This window comes from Papio anubis, chromosome 9, assembly GCF_008728515.1.
Source record: "Papio anubis isolate 15944 chromosome 9, Panubis1.0, whole genome shotgun sequence".
Taxonomy (NCBI): Eukaryota; Metazoa; Chordata; class Mammalia; order Primates; family Cercopithecidae; genus Papio; species Papio anubis.
In genome coordinates this window covers 102,740,406-102,761,181 of record NC_044984.1, presented here as the reverse complement: position 1 = coordinate 102,761,181, position 20,776 = coordinate 102,740,406, and the positions used below count along the sequence as shown (strand labels likewise).

The window sequence follows — 20,776 nt, the reverse complement described above, 5'->3', positions numbered from 1 at the left end:
CACCTTCTTTCCATTACCCCAATTCCCCAATCTATTTTTGTTTAACTTTTTTGTTGCAAATGACCAAAATTCAGCCAAACTAGCTAAAGCTCCTAAAGTGTTTTTATTGGTTTGTGTATCTAAGAGGATAGGCATGAAGATATTGATAGGCACAACAGAAGTCATGGATCAAACAATGTACTGGGGACTCTTTCTCCATGTCTTGGCTCTGTTTATGTGTTGATTTTATTATTTAAGATGTCTCTTGAGTGGCAGAAACATGTGGCTGGCAGACCCCAATTCCAACATTATGACCCCAGAGGGAAAATATAGTCTTCTCCATGGCTCCAGCAGAGGATTACTAGGGAAGAACTCTGATTGGTCCTGCTTGAGTCACATGCCTACCTCTGAACCAATCTGGCCTGGAGGGTAGGGTTCTCTAATAGACCATACCTGTTGCTATAGAAGCTATGACAGCACATAGAATAAAGAGGGCAATTCCCAAGGAAAGAGCCTACTGGGAAGACCATGATCACAGTGTCCACTACAGTTCCTCCTAGGGGTATTAGCAAGCACAAAGGCATTGAGAAGACTTTTATGCTTGTTTTAGGGTGAGTGGAAGGGGAAAAACCTAAGATTACATCTCATTCTGCAGTAGTTCAAGGAAATGAGAGAAACTTGAGTGGAAGAGGTGATGGTATAAAAGAAGCCCATTTGGGGAAAAGAAAAGGAGTGATACAGCGGCATAGTTATAATCCTAATCACCTAAGACAGTGGAGCACACTGGACCTCAATGCAGGAGAGAAAGATTCTGCCCCTCTATGGAGAGGAGAAGCCACCAGCAGGCATTGTGTTTTTCAGCTGAGTAGATCCTTCCATGACAAGGGCCTTTGTTCATAGGAGGTAGCTTCTTCACTGACAAGCCATCAGAGAGATAAGGACAACTATGGACTATGGCCAGTTCCTGCATCAAAGTTAGTCATCATGGAAGGCCAAGTTACTCTGGTTCATGATATGAAGTCATAATTCTTACCCTAGCCGTGGCTGTGCTGAACAGTTCTCAGCAGGCTTCAGTTCAGTTGCCCCCTCCATAGGGCTTCTCAGATGCTACAATGTGGAATTCTATTGGGAATCTGATTGCAACCTCTGCACTTGCTACCTTGAAGCTAGAGGGAGCCATTGCCCCTTGGGTGGTCCTGACCAATAGGAGACAGGAGGTGGTGGATAGTTGTATTTCCCCTGCTCCCCTCAGATGGACAGTTCTGACATGCATTTCACAAACTCTTTGAAAGATTCCATAGATGGAGCACCCAATTACAGGTGGTAGTGGCCAACTGGATATTTCATGCTTGTGTTGGCTTTTCCCTCTTCCTGCTTCATGCCCTCATTCCTGCTCCCTGAGAGCATGTTCCTAAATCAATGACCCACAGGAAAGACACTGCTTTCAGTGAAACAGTTTCCAATTTTCATGATTATGAATGGTGATGCAATGCACATCTGTGTACTTAAAACTTTTTTTTTTTTTTTTTAAAAGACAGAGTCTTGCTCTGTCGCCCAGGCTGGAGTACAGTGACCTGATCTCTGCTCACTGAAACCTCTGCCTCTCAGGGTCAAGCGATTCTCGTGCCTCAGCCTCCCGAGTAGCTGGGATTACAGGCACCTGCCACCATGCCCGGCTAATTTTTGTATTTTTAGTTGAGAAGGGGTTTCGCCATGTCGGCCAGGCTGGTCTCAAACTCCTGACCTCGGGTGATCCACCTGCCTTGGACTCCCAAAGTGCTGGGATTACAGGCACGAGCCACCACGCCCGGCGTACCTAAAACTTTTTAGGTTGTGAAAATTATTCTGGAGAATAAATTCCCTGAAGTGTCATTGCTGAATTGAAAGGTTTGCCTGTTTACTAGTTTGATAGCGATTGCCAAATTGCCCTACAAAGCTGCTGCAGGAATTTGCATTCCATGAGTTCCCCAATGTTGAATATTATTAACCTTTAAATTTTGACACATGAATGAGGGAAAAAGCACTTCACAGTTTTAATTTGTAGATTTTTGATGACTAGTTTAGAGGCCATTTTTATGCTTCTGAAATTGCCTATTAATGTCTTTCCCTCGACTTTTTTTTTTCTGTTAGATTTCTGCAATTTTTGTTATGAATTGTAAAAGCTCTTTTTAAAAATTAATTTCAACTTTTATTTTAGATTCAGGCAGTACATGTGCAGGTTTGTTACATTGGTATATTGCGTGATGCTGAGGTTTGGGGTATGATTGATGTCGTCACCTAGGTAGTGAGCATAGTACCCAACAGTTTGTCAATCTTTGCCCCTCTCCCTCCCTCCCTCCCTCCATCTGGTAGTCCCCAGTGTCTATTATCGCCATCTTTATGTTGATGTGTACCCAATGTTTAGCTCCCCTTTGCAAGTAAGAACATACAATACTTGTCTGTTCCTGCATTAGTTTGCTTAGGATAATGGCCTCCAGCTGTATCCATGTTGCTGCAAAGGACATGATTTTGTTCTTTTTTATGGTTGTGTAGTATTCCATGGTATATATGTGTCACATTTTCTTTTCTTCTCTCTACCTCCCTCACTCCCTCCCTCCTTCCCTCCTTCTCTTCTCTTTCCTTCCTTCTCTTCCTTCTCTTTCCTTTTCTTTCTTTTTGCTCTTGAGACAGGGTCTTGTTCTGTCACCCAGGCTGGAGTGCAGCGGCATGATCTTGTTTCACTGCAGCCTCGACCTCCCAGGCTCAGGTGATTCTCCCATCTCACCCACCTGAGTAGCTGGGACTACAGGCACGCGCCACCATGCCTGGCTAATTTTTGTAGTTTTTGTAGAAGCAGGGTTTCACCATGTCACCCAGACTGGTCTTGAACTCCTCAGCTCAAGTGATGCACCCATTCTGGCCTCCCAAAGTGCTGGGATTACAGGCATGAGTTGCCGGGTCCAGGCTGAGCCAATGCACCTGATGTTCAGGGCCACATTTTTTTTTTTTTTTTTTTTTTTGAGACGGAGTCTTGCTGTCTCCCAGGCTGAAGTGCAGTGGCATGATCTTGGCTCACTGCAAGCTCTGCCTCCCGGGTTCACGCCATTCTCCTGCCTCAGCCTCCCGAGTAGCTAGAACTACAGGCGCTTGCCACCACGCCCGGCTAATTTTTTGTATTTTTAGTAGAGATGGGGTTTCACCGTGTTAGCCAGGATGGTCTCGATCTCCTGACCTTGTGATCTGCCCGCCTTGGCCTCCCAAAGTGCTGGGATTACAGGCGTGAGCCACCGCGCCCAGCCCACATTTTCTTTATCCAGTCCGCTGTAGATAAGCATCCAGGTTGATTCCATGTCTTTGCTATTATGAATAGTGGTGTGATAAACATACAAGTGCATGTGTCTCTTTGGCAGAATGATTTATTTTTCTTTGGTTTTATACCCAGTAATGAGAATGGGTCAAATGGTAGTTCTGTTTAACTTCTTTGAGAAATCTCCAAACTACTTTCCACAGTGGTTGAACTAACTTACATTCCTACCAACAGTATGTAAGCATTCCCTTTTCCCCACAGCCCCACCAACGTCTGTTACTCTTTGACTTTTTAGTAATAACAACTCTGACTGGTATGAGATGGTTTTTATTTGCATTTCGCTGATGATTAGGGATGTTGAGCATTTTTTTATGTTTGTTGGCTGCCTGTATGTCTTCTTTTGAGAAGTATCTGTTCATGTCCTTTGGCCACTTTTTAATGAAATTATTTGGTTTTGCTTGTTGATTTAAGTTCCCTATTGATTCTGGATATTAGACCTTTGTCAGATGCATAGTTTGGAATATTTTCTTCCATTCTATAGGGTGTCTGTTTCCTCTGTTTAGAGTTTCTTTTGCTATACAGAAGCTCTTCAGTTTAACTAGGTCCCATTTGTCAAGTTCTGTTTTTGTTGTGATTGCTTTTGAGGTCTCAGCCACAAATTCTTTGCCAAGGCTGATGTCCAGAGTGATATTTCCTAGGTTTTCTCCTAGGATTTTTATAGTTTGTGGTATTACATTTAAATCCTTGATCTGGCCAGGCATGGTGGCTCACACCTGTAATCCCAGTACTTTGGGAGGCCTAGGTGCTTGGATCACTAGAGGTCAGGAGTTCAAGGCCAGCCTGGCCCACATGGTGAAATTGCATCTCTACTAAAAATACAAAAATTAGCTGGGCATGGTGGTGCACATCTGTAATTGCAGCTACTCAGGAGGCTGGGGCACAAGAATCACTTGAACCCGGGAGGTGGAGCTTTCAGTGAATGGAGATCATGTTGCTGTACTCCAGCCTGGGTGACAGAGTGAGACTCTGTCTCAAAAGAAAAAAAAAAAAATCTTTGATCTATCTTTAGTTAAGTTTTGTATATGGCAAAAGGAAGGGGTTCAGTTTTATTCTTCTGCATATGAATAGCCAGAACCAGCAGCATTTACTGAATAGGAAGTCCTGTCCTTATTGCTTATTTTTGTTGATTTTGTCAAAGATCAGACGGTTGTGGGTATGCAGTTTTATTTCTGGGTTCTTTATTCTGTTCCATTGGTTTGTATGCCTATTTTTATATCAGTACCATGCTGTTTTGGTTACTGTAGCCTTAAAGTATAGTTTGAAGTCAGGTAATGTGATGCCTCCAGCTTAAAAGTTCTTTTTTATAGTTCGAGGTGTTACATTAAATCTTTGCTCCATCTCTAGTTAATTTTTGTATATGATGAAAGGAAGGGGTCCAGTTTTATTCTTCTGCTGTAATAGCCAGTTATCCCAGCAGCATTTATTGAATAGGGAGTCTTTTTCTTCAATATGTTGACTGCTTATTTTATCTTTGGGTTATCTTTTTAAAAATATCTGCCTTGAGACATTGTTGTACACTGAACATATATAAATTGTGTAACAATAATAATAAAAACCAAAGAAGGCCAAAGGGCTTCATCCTCTTATCCTCCTCCATTGCCACAAGGATCTCCATTCCTGCTAATCTCCCAGATGTTACAGGAGTTACACATCTGCTTCCTTTGGGTCCTCCCAAGTTGTGATCTTCTGTTAGGCTCTGAGCTCTGCCTTCCTCCCATTGTACCAGGACCCTGGGCAGAAAACCAGCCTTGTTGTGGGGCATAAGTCTTCAAAGGAACTTGGTTTTGGGTTGGTTTCTCAGAAGAAGACCCTGAGGCAAGGATTTATGTGTTCCATGGAAGACAGGTCAGGGAGTGGTGGAAGCAGGGCAGGAAAGAGGAGGAAACCAAGTAGCATGCAATCTCAAAATCCTGTGAAAGGCAGCCTCAGCCTGATTCCACAGGAGACACCTTGGAGTGTGAGTTACATCTCAGAGTTAGCCCATGCTTAGCAAAGGGAGCTGGATTTCTTACATGTGCACCCATCACTCATTGGATAAGCACTGCCTGGGAGAAATGCTCAGGCACTTCTGGCCTTCTGTAGGTGCCAGTGGAGAGCCACCAGTGGCCAAGGACAGTGTTTCAAAGAAGACTCTGGGAGCTGGTTGTTGAAGGTAAATGCACACTGGGGTTGATGGTAGGACATCCAGAAAAGGTAACCTTGTTACACAGTATTATCGTGGTGGTAGATAACTGATACATTTGCATTCTGTATGCCACCCCCTCTTTCCTCCTCCCTCCTCCCCACCTCTCTCTCCAACCCATATTTATTGAACACTTACTATGTGTCAGGGATAAACAACAGAAATTTATCTTCTCACAGTCTGGAGGTGGCTTAAACAACAGAAATTTGTCTTCTCACAGTCTGGAGCCTGGGACGTCCAGTATCAAGGTGCTGACAGGGTAGGTTTCTGGTGAGGCTTGCCTCCTTGGTTTTGCAGATGGCTGTCTTCTCGCCATGTCTCACACGACCTTTCCTTTGTGTGCACATGGGGAGGGGGAGCGATCTCTGGTGTATTAGTCCGTTCTCAAGCTGCTGATAAAGACATACCCAAGACTGGGTAATTTATAAAGGAAAGAGGTTTAATAGATTCACAGTTCCACCTGGCTGGGGAGGCCTCACAATCATGGCAGAAGGCGAAAGGCATGTCTTACATGGCAGCAGGCAAGAGAGAATGAGAACCAAGTGAAAGGGGAAACCCCTTATGAAATCATCAGATCTCATGAGACTTATTCTCTATCACGATAACAGTAGGGGGGAAAGCACCCCCATGATTCAGTTATCTCCCATCGGGTCCCTACCACAAGACATGAGAATTATGGGAGCTACAATTCAAGATGAGATTTGGGTGGGGACATAGCCAAACCGTATCATCTGGTATCGCTCTTTCTTCTTATGAAGACACTGGTCCTATTAGATTAGGGCTTCACTCTTATGATCTCTTTTAACCTTAATTACTTCCTTAAAGGCCCCATCTCCAAATGCAGTCACATTGGGGGTTAGGGCTTCAACAGATGAATTTTGCTGATAACGCAATTCAATCAAAAGCATGTGTGTAAAATGCTTCCTAATGCAAATAGATGCTCCATAAATGTTAATTTCTCCCCTCCCCTTCTACCTCTGTACCCTGTCTTCCTCCCTTCTTTTTTCCTTTCTTCCAACTAATATATGCCAGGCACTGTGCTAGGCTGGGAACAGAGTGCTAAACAAGACAGAAACAGTTCCTGCCTTCATTTTCTGTCATCCATGGTGAAGCAAAACCAATACGCTCAAGACAGGGTCCAAGATCCCAAATGCGGTGTTTAAAATCAGAGCTAGTACACTCAGCCCTAAATACTGGCTCTGCCTCATGGATATATGTTTTTGGACCTGGACTGACTGTTGCCCAGGCTGCAGTGCAGTGGTGGGATCATGACTCACTGCAACCTTCGTTTTCTTGACTGATGCCATCCTCCCACCTCAGCCTCACGAGTAGCTGGGACTACAGGTGTGTACCACCACGCCTGGCTAATTTTTGTATTTTTTTTAGAGACAGAGTTTTGTCATGTTGCCCAGGCTGGTCTTAAATTCCTGGCCTTAAGCAATGTACCTGCCTTGGCCTCCCAAAGTGCTGGGATTACAGGCATGAACTACCACACCTGGCTTATGCTTATTTATTTTTTAATTAGTGGCTAACTTTTAAATATGATTTCACTGAAAAATGCCTATTTTCAGCTTCTCTTGAAGTAATTAGATGAGATGGCAGCTTGGGCCTGCGTTCCTGTGAGGTGTCTATTGGCCTGAGCTGTGTAGCTACCACCCCTGGGGAGAGAGGGGAAGTGTTTCTTGGTGCCCTCTGTTCCTTGCCTGGTCTGATTCAGTAATTTATTACCTGCCTATTCCCTGCAGGTATTAAGATTTGCAACTGCTGGTTTAAATAAATATAACTCTAATTGAAGAGCCTGACTTTGAGCTCTCACTTTTCCCATATGGAGAAAGGAGTCAGTAGAATCTTGTTTTCTATCCTTTTTGCATGGGCTTTAGATAACCGAATGTGGAGTGGGGCTTGGGGTGAGGGCGGGGGGTGTTGGGAATTGGGTATCATTATTGTGGTAGGCTGGTTGTGTTAACAACTCCAGTTAATTTCTCCCTGTAGCTATGCCCTTTGTCTTATAACTCTTAATCCCCTAGCCCCCTATTCTGGCTCTGGGCTTGAGCATGTGACTTGCTTTGGCCAATGGCATTTAGCAAACATAATGCAAGCAGAGGTTGGAGAAAGTGCTTGTGTATTTCCACTTGCTTGCTTGGATCTCTGCAGCCACCACGAGAACATGCCCAGGCTAGCTGGAAAACGTGTCCAGACTAGCTTGCTGGGGGAATAGGAAAGACATGCGTGGAAGAGAGACAGATGGGAGAGAGTCTGGTTGACCCAACTGAGGCCATCAGCCAACAACCAGCTGACCTCCAGACATGTGGGTGAGCTCAGCTGGGGCTGGAAGAACTGCCAGGCAGCCTGCCCACTTGTGAGCAGTAATAAAAGGAATAGTTTGAAGTTGAGCCTTTGGAGGTAGTTTGTTACACGGTATTATTGTGGTGGTAGATAACTGATACATTTGCATTCTGTATACCACCCCCTCTTTCCTCCTCCCTCCTCCCCACCTCTCTCTTCAACCCGTATTTATTGAACACTTACTATGTGTCTACAACAGTGAGTGAAACTAGATATGATTCTTGCCCTTAGGCTGTGTACAACAGTGGTCCCCAACCTTTTTGGCACCAGGGACTGGTTTTGTGGGAGACAATTTTTCCACGGATGGTGGGTGGGGTTGGGGGTGGGCATGGTTTCGGGGTGAAGGCATACACAACCTAGATCCCTTGCATGCACAGTTCACAATAGAGTTCACGCTCCTGTGAGAATGTAATGCCGCCGCTGATCTGACAGGTGGTGGAACCCAGGCAGTAATGCTGGCTCACCCACCACTCACCTCCTGCTGTGCAGCCTGGTTCCTAACAGGCCACAGACTGATACTGGTCCCAGTCCACGGCCTGGCGATTAGGAGCCCTAGTTTAAAATATTGTCCTTGGTTTTATTGTAGAGCTTGAAAGGCTGAAGTTCAATAAGGAAGTGACTAATTTCATGGTTAGAAGAACATGCTCTACTCCAAGCCGTTCTGGGATGAGTTTCTTTCCCATAGAGTACTTTGTTACAATTTCTGTGTTTCCCATTCTAACTGTTCCCTAAACCACTGCAAAGATTGCCACTGGTAGCAACAGATCTTCCCCCTAATGGGAATTCTTTCAACATGTGCAAACCCACCATGTTCTTAAGTAATTTATGTAAAGAGTAAGCAATTCTTTGTATGTTTTTATAAGGTGGGGAGAGTTTTATGTACTGTAAAGTTTGATGTATTGTTATAAATTATACTTTGGTTTTAGGCCTACGTAAAAAAGCACAATGTTTCTCTGAGTTCTGGGAAATATACTGTAAATAAAACTGATGGTTTATTTCTTGGCTGGGCATTTTCTCTAATAATATAAAGAGATGTCAACAACTGTTATCTTCAGGGCAAATATGAGGTTCTCTTCCCTTCTCACCACAGAGAAAGAGTGAACAGAGCTTGCCAGTTCTCTAGACTCTTAAAGGAAGCTGAGTTTGGTCTAGAGCCTGTGTCCTGGTCAGATTTGAGATCCGTGTGCTCCCAGCTGGCCCATCGGTCAGGTAAATTAGAGAAGTCAGCATCCTAGCCAGGCGCAGTGGCTCACGCCTGTAATCCCAGCACTTTGGGAGGCTGAGGCAGGTGGATCACTTGAGGTCGGGAGTTCAAGACCAGACTGACCAACATGGAGAAACACCATCTCTACTAAAAAATATAAAATTAGCCAGGCGTGGTGGCACATGCCTCTAATCCCAGCTACTCAGGAAGCTGAGGCAGGAGAATCACTTGAACCTGGGAGACAGGTTGCAGTGAGCCAAGATCGCACCATTGCACTCCAGCCTGGGCAACAAGAGTGAAACTTAAAAAAAAAAAAAAAAAGTCAGCATCCTTTGACCCTGGGCTCTTCCCACCTTCCTCTTCTCCTTGGATGTCATTCCCAAAGACACATCTTAGCCAGGATGCTCGAAAAAAATACCATAAACTAGGTGGCTTGTAAACAACAGAAAGTTATTTCTCACAGTTCTGTGGGCTGAAAAGTCCACGATCACGGCATGGGCAGATTTGTTTCCTGGTGAGGGTTCATAGATGATGGTGCCTTCTAGTGGTGTCCTCACATGGAGGAAGCGGCGAGGGATCTCTCAGTGCTCGCTTATTTATTTATTTATTTATTTATTTATTTATTTATTTTTGATTTGAGATGGAGTCTCCCTTTGTCGCGCAGGCTGGAGTGCAGTGGCGCAATCTTGGCTCACTGCAACCTCTGCCTCCTGGGTTCAAGCAATTTTCCTGCCTCAACCTTCTGAGTAGCTGGGATTATAGGCACCCACCACCAAGACCAGCTAATCTTTGTATTTTTAGTAGAGACGGGATTTCACCGTGCTGGCCAGCCTGATCTTGAACTCCTGACCTCGAGTGATCTGCCCACCTCAGCCTCCCAAAATGCTGGGATTACAGGCGTGAGCCACTGCATGGCCTCGGTGCTCTTTTATAAGGGTGCATAATCCTATTCATGAGGGTTCCTCTTCCGTGACCTACTCACCTCCCAAACACCCTACCTCCTAATGTCATTACCTTATGGGTGAGAGTTTCAACATATGAATTTTGGGGGAACATAACCATTGAGACCATAGCAGCATGGCAGCTTTGCTTTCAGACCACTGTAGACAGATCTCTCCCTGAAAGTGGAAAGACCAGTCACATTTCCTTTCCTAGCCTCAGTTTCCCCATCTGTAAAGTTACCCAATGATAACTCACAGCAACTCTTACTGTATAATTCTATAAATAAGCTTAAACAGTAAATTCCCTCCCTGGGTTTCTACGTTTGTTTGATTTGTCTTGGAGGCAGCAGAAAGTGTGGGATAGGTCTCTAATGGTGGCATTTCAGGTAGTGTGATGAGAAGTAGGGAGGTCATTTTGGTCTGGTATGTGTTTGGGGAGTACTATTTTCCCTTAAGTCAGGTCATCTACCTGGATATGTTTGTTGCCTGCATGTAAGGAAAAGAAATCTGACGTGGGTTATAAGTCCTGGTTTGGCCCCTGTGTTGAGCATTCATGGGAAGGTCACTCTCTTGGCCACTGTTTCTTCCTCTGTACAATGAGGTGCCTCTGCCAGCCCTGACATTCTGGAATTTATTGAAGCCAATAATGTCCTTGTGTGTCTGAGCGTAAAAGGAGATTTGCCTCTAATTTCCTGTCTTCATTTTAGGGACAGAATCCAGAGTGTGTGAATCAGAATTCTTTTGACTGAAAGCCCTGGAAACTCAGCTCAAATTGGCTGAAGTAAGATAATTTTCTGGCTCAAGGGGCTGAAAAAATCTAGGGGGCTGGCTTCAGGCATGGCTGAATCCAGGTGTCCAACAGATGGCATTGTGACTCAGTCTCTTTGTCTCTGATCTCTGCTTTCTTCTAGGTTGACCTGTGCTCTCAGGCAGCCTCTCCCCACATGATGGTGAAGATGACCACCAGTTGGATCAGACGTTTATCCTACCATCTCAGCAATGCTGGCAGAAAGGGAGCACTTTCTCTGCAAATGTTCTAGCAAAAGTCTCATGGCTGAATTTCATTGACTTAGCTTGAGTCACATGCTCACCCCTGAACCACTCTGATTGACTATTCTTGGGACATGCGCTCACCTTGGAGTTGAGAGGAGGATTAGCCCCATCCAAACATCACCAAGTAAGAGAGGCAGAGGCGCTGCACAGGAAATGGGGCCCCAAAGCCAGAGGAATGGGGAGTGGGTGCTGAGCAGATGTGAAGAATGGATGTCTGCCTTCAGGGCCAGGCTGGGATCTTATGGATGGATCTTATGAAGTAGCTCAGGGGCTCTCTATGGTTTTCATTTCTAGAGTCCTGGGATGTTAGGGCCAGACAAAAGCTCGGATCTTATGCATCTTCTGCCCAACTCTGCATTTTACAGATGAGAAAATTGAAGCTTGAGAAGATGGGGGCCATTTGCCCAAAGTCCCTGGGTATGAAACATCTAGGGGAGGAGGGCACTGTATCAACAGTGTATCAACTTCCGTATCAACAGTTCTTCTCTGAGTGGCTCAAACCCATGCTACAGAAGAAGGGCTTTTACCCAACCATGATGCTACCAAGTCTGTAGCATCCTAGTACAGATTGTCCACCACTCATCACTCATTTATGGTCTAGAGACCAGGAGCATCAGGATCACCTGGGAGCTGGTGAGAAAGGCAGAATTTCAGGCCCCGCCCCAGACCTACTGAAATAGAACCTTCACGTGAAAAAGGTCCCCAGCTGATTATGTGCATGTTGAAATTTGAGAAGCGCTGGTCTCTACCATGGACAAAAGAGTTCCAGGTGACTCTTCCATCTGGCCAGGATTACAGTTAATCCTAAAACAAGTTCTCTTCTCCTAAACCTTGCAGAAGAGGAGGATTTTGCAATCTATGAGCTTACCAGGTAAGATGATTGAGTGTCATAGAATGTTCATGGTCAGGAAGGCCCTCTTGGAACTTGGCCTCCCTCCTTCCTGCTGCTGTGTAGGCAGAGTTGCCATGGTATTGTCTTTCCCACTACTACCACTAATGGTGCGAGAGGAGTCAGAGGTCCCAAGATCCTGGTTCAGGTGCCGAGGCTTTTATGAGCTGCATGACTTGGGAAAGGTCCCTTTCTTGGCTACTTTTGTGGCAGATGCTATTATACTTTTCCTCTTCCCTTTAATAGAGTTAGCAGTTCCTTCTTTGTTCTTCCCTCAGACCCAATGCAGGGATCAAGTGAGATCAAAGATACGGATATGGGATGAAAAACTCACAGCATTGCACAAATCCACTGCCACGTAACTTTACCCTGTAATGTGTTTGAAGTCTGCTTCTAAGATTTTCCTCTTTCTTTTCCTCCCTGGACTGGACTCATCAGCAGGTTGGCTGGGTGAATGTCATCATTATTGATATGGCCACCAAGAGCTCAGGCCATTAGGAAGCCCTCTATCAAACATTAATTACAGTGCTCAAGTAACCTCAAGTCGGGGCTGGATGTCGCTTCTTCCTTGGGCCCAGGAAATATTTCTGGGAAACAGGAAGCCACATGGTGTTTTATCAAACGTTTATGGCTATTGGTTTAGGGGATATGTTTACAAGGCTCTGTAGGCTGTGCACTGGGAAATTAAATTGCTCGCATTTTTACTCAGTTCTAATCATGCCACCAGCCATGGGATTTATGAGACTGTAAAGTCTTGAGCACATTGCTTACTGAAGGCCTTGCTCGTGGCTGCCTGCGTGGTGTCCTTGACAAGAAGCATTCTCCAGAAGCTCCGGGCCCAGCTGTCTGTCTGTTCCACAGACACATTCTAGTTACCTACTGTGTGCTGGGGGTAGAGTGGTGAGCAGTACAGATGTGGAATTTGCCCTCTTGTTATCTGCAGCTTCCTGAGGATATAGGCATTGCCAAATAGTTTCACAAATAAATATAAAATTGCCAGCTGGGGTTACAGGAGTGATGGAAAGGTTTAAGATACTATGAGAAGCCATAGGGGCTGAATGGTGTTTCCCTCCGAAAAAAAAAAGGGATGTCCACGTCCTAACCCCTAGGATTTGTCAAATCAACCTTATTAGAAAAAAGGGCCTTTCTAGGTGTAATTAAGGATCTTGAAATAAGATCACCCTGGATTACTGAGGTGGGCCCTGAAAAATAAACGTCCTCATAAGAGATAGGAGGGAAGGCCATGTGAAGATGGAGACAGAGATTAGAGTGATGCAGTCACAAGCCACAGGACTCAGAGCCACCAGAAGCTGAAAGAGGCACAGAGATTTTTGCCTAGAACCTCCAGCGTGATCATAGGCCTGCTAGCGACACTTCTGGTCTAGCTGGGGAGGTAAGACTGAAGCGACTTCGTTGTCTGGGGCAAATACCCGGGGTGTTCACTGTTTTGCGCCAAGAAAATTTAGGACACTGACACACATAAGGAGTTTAGGAGCAGAGGTTTAATACGCAAAAGAAAGAGAAAGGAGAACAGCTCTCTAGTGAGAGGGAGGGGCTTCCGAAAGGAAAGACCCACCGGTGGTGGAGTTTGCCAGATTTTATGGTCAGGCTTGAAGAGGCGGTGTCTGATTTAGGTAGGACCCACAGATTGGCTGGATCAGGTGTGACATTTACATAGCATTTGGGGAAGGCTGGCCACCCTACTCTAATCTTATTGTGCAAATGAACCTTCCCCTTGGCTGGCGCCATCTTGTCTGCTCCTTACTGTATACGTGGCTGACAGAGAAGGGGAGATGGAGCCGCCATCTTGAACATGATTGGCACAACTGCCGGCCTCTTAGGTCTGCAGCTCGATTTTACAGGCTGCTCTTTGTTAGAAAGGAAGATGATTTGGGGCTGCTTTTCATTAAAAGGAAAACCTTACCGAGGACTTCTGTACCCTCACTATCTGCCTAAGTAATTTCTTTTTAACTCCTATATTAAGACTAATCTACTTACCCGAGAGTTTATAGTTGAGCCTTAAGTAGTGTGCAGAGATTCACAGGTGACCAAGATGATTGCAGGCTGAGGAAATCAAGTCAGTGAGGGCTTCCCAGGGGAGGTGGCCCTGAAGCAAGTGTGTTGGTTGGCTTGTAGAGAAACAAAGAAGACGCTAATGTCTGAAGGCAAAATAACCCCCAAATGTGAAAACTCTGCATAATAATGAATGCCTACCACATGTGAGGCACTTTGCCTTCACTCTCTCATTCAGTCCTCAGACAACTTTATTTGTATCCTCATTTTACAAGTGGGGAAGCTGAGGACCATTGAAGTTACACACAGTAATTGGCCTAACTGGGATTGGCAACCACACAGGTACCTCAGGCCTCTCAGTGTGGCTTCCCATCCCTGCTCTCCTCTCCTCTCCTTGTGACAAGAGCAGAGAGAACTCCAGGTCTCTGGCTTCTGTTCAAGATGCTTAGAAAAAAAAATCCACCTTTTAAATCTCTTTCTTTCTGGCTAGGAAAATTGTCCATAAGGAGGTGAAATAGGCATTTGCCAGGCCAGAAAAAAATTCCCTTGTTTATGAGGTGACTGCAACTAGTGTGAAATCTTCCTTTCAAGAATAAAATATCAGTCCTGATGTGGTGGCTCATGCCTGTAATCCCAGCACTTTGGGAGGCCGAGGCAGGAGGATTGCTTGAGGCCAGGAGTTCAAAACCAGACTGGGCAACATGTGAAGACCAATCTCTAAGAAAGATTTAAAAATTAACTGGGCATGGTGGTGTGTGCCTGTCATCTCAGCTACTGGGGAGGCCAAGGTGGGGGGATGGCTTGAGTTCAGGAGTTGGAGGCTGCAGTGAGCTGGGATTGCACCACTGCACCCGAGCCTGAGCAACATAGCCAGATCCTGTTGCTGAAAAAAAGAAACCAGGGAAGCCTATCCAACAAATGCTGCCTTTTCATAATTCTAATAACTGCAAAGTAAAATGTTAGATTAGCCAGTGCTCAGGACTCACCATCTTGTCATTCCTGGTGTGGACTCCCCATGAAAATGGACAGTGTGCCAAGTCGGGGAAGGAGTGTGACCCTTTGTTTTTATTTTCTCTGGACAGAGCTGCTTAAATGAAGTTTACAGAAATGGAAATTTGTTCCCCTGAGAAATTTCGTGGCCTCCTGACCTTTGTCACAGCCTGGCCCCGGAGGAGAAGAAGTCAAAGATGGGCCGTGTCAAGCTGCTGCATGCAGGGACTCTGGGGACTTGGGGGCAGCTTGTTGCAGGGCAGGGGCATGCTGACAGACTCCAGCATTTTCTTTTAGAAACCAGGACTCACCTGCCATCCTCACACATGCTTCGGGAAACAGAGAGGCAGAGTGAACTGTTAGGGCTCACTCTGCAGTAGATGCTACTTCATCCCCACAATGACCCTGTGTGACAAGTATTTATGTGACTCTGTCATTCTGCACAGCCAGGATTTCTCTTATTTTGGTATCAGAATCTCTGCTTTATCCTAGGACACTTCTCCTCCCCCTAATACAGGTGGCATCAGAGGGACCGTGTCTTAGTTTGGGTATCCCGCCACCTCTCTCCTAGGAAGCAGATCCTAAAACAAGGACTTTGAGTGCAAGTCGTTTATTTGGGAGGCAATATCAGATACCAGGGTTGGGGAGAGAATTGACACAGGGAAGGGCAGGAAGGTGGTCAAATGTGCATCATCAAGCCCATCACCACTGTGGGCAAGTGTAGTTTAATGCCACTGAGGAGCTCAGGGTGACAGTGTAGAATGTGCCCCTCAGGGTTCTCCCATTGGAGATGGGGAGTGGGGTATTCATATACCATGTCCCATCCGCTGAGTTGTTGATTGAAGGCTGCTCCTGGAGATGCTGATTCCTTAGAACTCTTTCAGTTGAGAATGTGGGCAAGAGCACCCTCAGGCAAGGAAGCACAGATGGTGGAAGCTGGAAGTGGGGACTGCCCCCATGTGCAGGGGGCTGGTTGTGGGAGTCTGAGAGAGCATCTGCTGCAAACCAGGGCATTGGCTCTAGGCTGGACCAATCAGGGGCTATCTCCCAGGAATTTGGATCATGAGCACAAACACTTAAAATGATTGGAGTTCACTAATGCCAAGGCAAACATCCCATATGTATTCCATTGGTTCCTGCCACTTAATACACCTTTCTCTTCCTCTTCCCTGAGCTGCCCTGCCCCTGCCTTTCTGGAGCCTGGTGTTTCCGCTTTTCCTTCCATTCTGTGTTTTTTTGTTTGTTTTGTTTTTTGATGGAGTCTTGCTCTGTCCCCTAGGCTAGAGTGCAGTGGCACAATCTCGGCTCACTGAAACCTCCGCCCCCTGGGTTCAAACAATTCTCCTGCCTCAGCCTCCCTAGTAGTTGGGATTACAGGCATGTGCTACCATGGTGAGCTAATTTTTCTATTTTTAGTAGAGATGGGGCTTCAACATGCTGGCCAGGCTGGTCTCGAACGCCTGACCCCAAGTGATCCACCTGCCTTGGCCTCCCAAAGTGCTGGGATTACAGACGTGAGCCACTGTGCCAGGCCGCCATTCTTTTTTTATCCATTCAGTACTTACTGTGTACCTATTACATTTCCTGCCAATCCATTGCCTGCAACCAACGGTTGCTGGTGGATGCAACATGGCTGCCTCTACACCCTAACACCTACCCCTAAGAGGAAAGTGGACTCGTCCATACTCAGGAAATTAGTAGAAATCTGTCCCATGATGCTAGAGTACACAACACATCATTCCTTCATTTTTATAAATCAAGGGAAACCCGGCTCAGCCCTGCCCTGTTGGCAAAAATGATAACCTTATTATAAGAAACAGAATTCAGCTGGGTGTGGTGGTTCTCACCTGTAAACTCAGCACTTTGGGAGGCTGAGGTGGGCAGATCACCTAAGGTCAGGAGTTCGAGACCAGCCTGCCCAGCATAGTGAAACCCCATCTCTACTAAAAAAAAAAAAAAAAAAAAAAAAAATAGCCAGGCGTGGTGGTGGACACATGTAATCCCAGCTACTCGGGAGGCTGAGGCAGGAGAATTGCTTGAACCCGGGAGGCAGAGGTTGTAGTGAGCCAAGATCATGCCATTGCGCAGGTACTCCAGCCTGGGCAACAAGAGCAAAACTCCGCCTCAAAAAAACAAAAACCAAAAAACAGAATTCACTGAAGAACCACTCAATTCTGTGTGGTGGTATGACACCATGCGTACCCAGCATGTTTCACAGGGGACTGAAAATGCCTGTTTAGTTATCCACCTCTCTGGCCAGGCTGTGAGCTTGGGGAGCAGGGGCTGGGTGCTCATTTCTGTCTTCCCAACCATGCTTGGCACATAGTAGGTCCTTTATAAATATTTAATGGATGAGTGAAAGAACACTTGGATTTGGAATGAAGCTCTGTGTTTTTCCCTGCTCTGTGACTGCACATACATTTGGAGCAGAGAAGCTTTTTTATTTTACCCTGCTGTGTGACTGCGGATAAATCCCTCTCCTCTCTGGGCCTCAGTTTCCTTGCTTCTGGAACAAGCAGGTTGAACTTGATGATCTCTTAGATCCCCTCCAGTTGAACATTCTCTCCGTATTCAGGGGATGGGAGAGGGTTGCACTTACTGCCTTCTTGTTATAGGGCAGGGTCATGTGACTAGTCCTATCTGGTGAGTTGCAAGTGGAAATAATAGATGTCACCTCCAGGCTGGAGCATTGCATTGCTGATGCAAGATGCTCCAGAATTCTTTCCCTCTGTTATGGGCCATGGCAACCACCAATGTTGCAGGTGGTGGCTGAATCTTGCAAGCAGGGACTTGGAGCAGATGTCCCAGCTGAATGGAGCATAAACAAGACGTAAACCCTGGTTGTTATAAGTCACTGGCTTTTGGGGATTATTTGTTATTGCAGCATAATGTGGCCTATCCTATCTGGTGTGGTTACTCTGGGTGGTGTGTGAAAGGTGGGTGTTAAGGGCAAGAATGGAAGCAAGGAGAGCTTGGAGGAGGTTATTTCATTCCTGTGGGTGAGAGACTGAGAGTAATCGCCTGATGCCGTTACTCTGGGTGCTTGGGCAAGGAAGGGTAGTAGTGATGGAGGTGGTGAGAAAGAAATGGATTCAATTACATTTTGGAGCTAAAGAGGCCATGACTTGATAATATAAGGAATAAGAGAATGAAAAACCTACGCTAAGGGTCCCTGTCACTCACCACTTGAAGAGCTTTCAGATCACGAGTTGGGCTGAAAGCTCCTCATGCAATCTGATATTAGATAATAAATTCTGCTTGTCTTTGCTCAAGAAATGGGTCTCTGCTTTCATTTTTGAGGGCTAAAGAAGTTCCTGCAAGAGAAGAGTGGGACCTGGGCCTGCCTTTCCCGTTGCCAAGGTGCCTTCTGCTGGCAGCATTATCCATTATGACTGACCATGGCAAATGCCGGTCAGCTGGTCTCACGGCAGGTGTTAGGAAAATAGTCTTTGGCTTGATTATATTATCTGGCTCTCCCCAAGGAGGTAAGAAAATAGACCTATATCCCTCCGGCTTTGTGTTTCGAGCTCTCTCCCCTGCCTTGTGTATGTCATAGCTCAATCAGACGATGGTTTTTTAGAATAGTTGCTGCGAAAAGGGGTTAGCCAGGGAAAATCTTATTAGAAGGAGAATTGTGTCAGGAGAGAAGAAAGAGAAATGCAATTTAGCATTGTATGTTCTCATTGAAACAATCGTGCATCTTTGAAAGGAAACAGCATCATTTAGACAGGACAAAGGGGTGGTAAACCCTGCAATTATCCTGGGGGCCGGGGGCAAAGGTCATATGGCAAAGGTCAGGTCACCCTTGGGTTTGTGGTTTGCTACTTTCACTGGCTGCCTTTCTCTTTAGAGCTGAGAAGCTGGGTGAAGGTGTCCATTCCAGTGGATTGTGTCTTAGCATTCTGTCCCCAGTGTGCCGACCTGTGCTGTCCAATGTGGTAGCCACTAGCCACATGGGGCTATTTACATTCAAATTAATTACAATTAAATAAAATGAAAAATTCAGTCTCAGTTGCACCAGCTGCATTTTAAGTCCTCAGTAGCCTCATGTGGCTAGTGGCTATCACATTGAACAGTATAGATATAGAATGTTTCCATAATCACAGTAAGTTCTGTAGGACAAGCTGGTGTAGACTCTAGGGTGGGGGGACTTAAAATGGAAGACATTCAAACAAGAAAAATGGGGAGAATTATTATCAGCTCTAGTTTAAGGAGCCCATATGCTTCTCACCTCTGTCTCTCGCTAACTGACATACCTGGGCCTTAGAACCCGGATCTTATTTAATCCTACAGCCACCGCCCCCCAATCTCTCTGCAATATGGAATCCCAGAGGCTACTATGGAGTGGCTCATTTTGCTAAATTTGTATTTACCTAGCAACTTCTACAATCATCACTGGAGGGATGCTTTCCTGGCGACATAGGCTGCGTTAATTCCAGGCAATGCTGACCTGCTTAGGGCAACCAGATGAGATAAATGTAGAGAGAGGGGGAGGACACTCAGGGGACCTGCTGGAGTGGCAAAAGAGTGAGGCCAGAGGGACCTGGGGGTGGGGAAAACTGGCTCTGCCGCTTAGCAGCTCATTGGCCCCCATATTGTCTCTTCTTGCCCTGACAATCCCTCTGTGAAGCTAGGAAGTTCCTTTAAAATACAAATCAGGGCCAGGCATGATGGCTCACACGTGTAATATCAGCACTTTGGGAAGCTGAGGCAGACAGATCACTTGAGTTCAGGAGTTCAAGACCAGCCTGGCCAACATAGTGAAACCCTGTTTCTACTAAAAATACAAAAATTAGTTGGGCATGGTACCACACCTCTGCAATTAATCCCAGCTACTTGAGTGGCTGAGGAAGGAGAATCGCTTGAACCTGGGAGGTGGAGGTTGGAGCGAGCCAAGAGCACACCACTGCACTCCAGCCTGGGCGACAGAGCAAAACTTCATCTCAAAACAAAGTCACTCCCAAAAAACCCAAATCAGATCATGTCGTTTCCATGCACAAATCATGACCATGATTTCCCATTGATTTAGAATAAAATCCAAATTCTACCAAGACCTATAAAGGCTCACATACTGAGTTCATCCTCTGCTCCCCAATATTATCTTTCTCCACAGCCTTGTGTTTGTACGTTCACAGCTCTCATCCTGCTAGGAACGATTTCCTTGTTTCCCTGGTTCTTGCTCAGAGCACATTCTGGATTTAAAATTCCTGCTTATTTTATTCCTCACCAGGAGAAGGACATGCTTATTTTATTCCTCACTATATTCCCAGTGTCTGGCACAGTCCCCAGAGACACAGTCCATACTTGTAGAATGAAAGAAGTAATGACCTTGTGCGTGATGCTTGACTTCTTGGAACCTCAGTTTTCTCATCTATGAAATGGGATATTAGGATGATTTTGTAAGGTTATTATAAGGCAGAAACAGAGTTCTAAAAAGTGCATTGTGCATAGTAGACATTCAAATTAGCAGTTAGTATGATCATTATTGTAAAGTTGCAAGTTCAATACAGATCACTTTTTTTTCCCCCGGAGCCATTTCAAAGTAAGTTGTTAAATCGATGCCCTGTCACCCCTGAATACAGTAGAGTCTACTTCCTTAAAATAAGGACCTGGTCTTAGTGATCATGGTAAAACTATTAGGGTCAGGACATGAACCCTGCAACATTACTCCTGTCTAATCCTCAGACGCCATTCACGGCTTCCCATTTGTGCCAATAACATCCTTTGCAGTGAAGGGATCCAGTTCAGCATCTACTGTTGTGTTTAGCTGTCCTGTCTCTTGGATCTCCTTCAGTCTGGAGCATTTCTCAGTCTCTCTTGGACTCTCATGACA

General features: G+C 45.6%; 1 long non-coding RNA gene across 4 annotated transcripts in view; it reads left to right on the top strand.

Annotated features, from left to right (window-relative positions):
• The first annotated feature begins 9,886 nt into the window (after nucleotides 1-9,886).
• LOC103876045 overlaps nucleotides 9,887-20,776 on the top strand; it is a 34,986-nt gene continuing 24,096 nt past the window's right edge. For 3 of the 4 annotated variants that reach the window (XR_004176187.1, XR_004176186.1, XR_002515840.2), the window contains exons 1-2: nucleotides 9,887-10,779; nucleotides 10,910-11,922. This is a non-coding gene — a long non-coding RNA (uncharacterized LOC103876045). Of the gene's footprint in view, nucleotides 10,780-10,909; nucleotides 11,923-15,035; nucleotides 15,387-20,776 lie in introns of those variants that run through there. The other variant, XR_004176188.1, reaches the window with a different exon arrangement.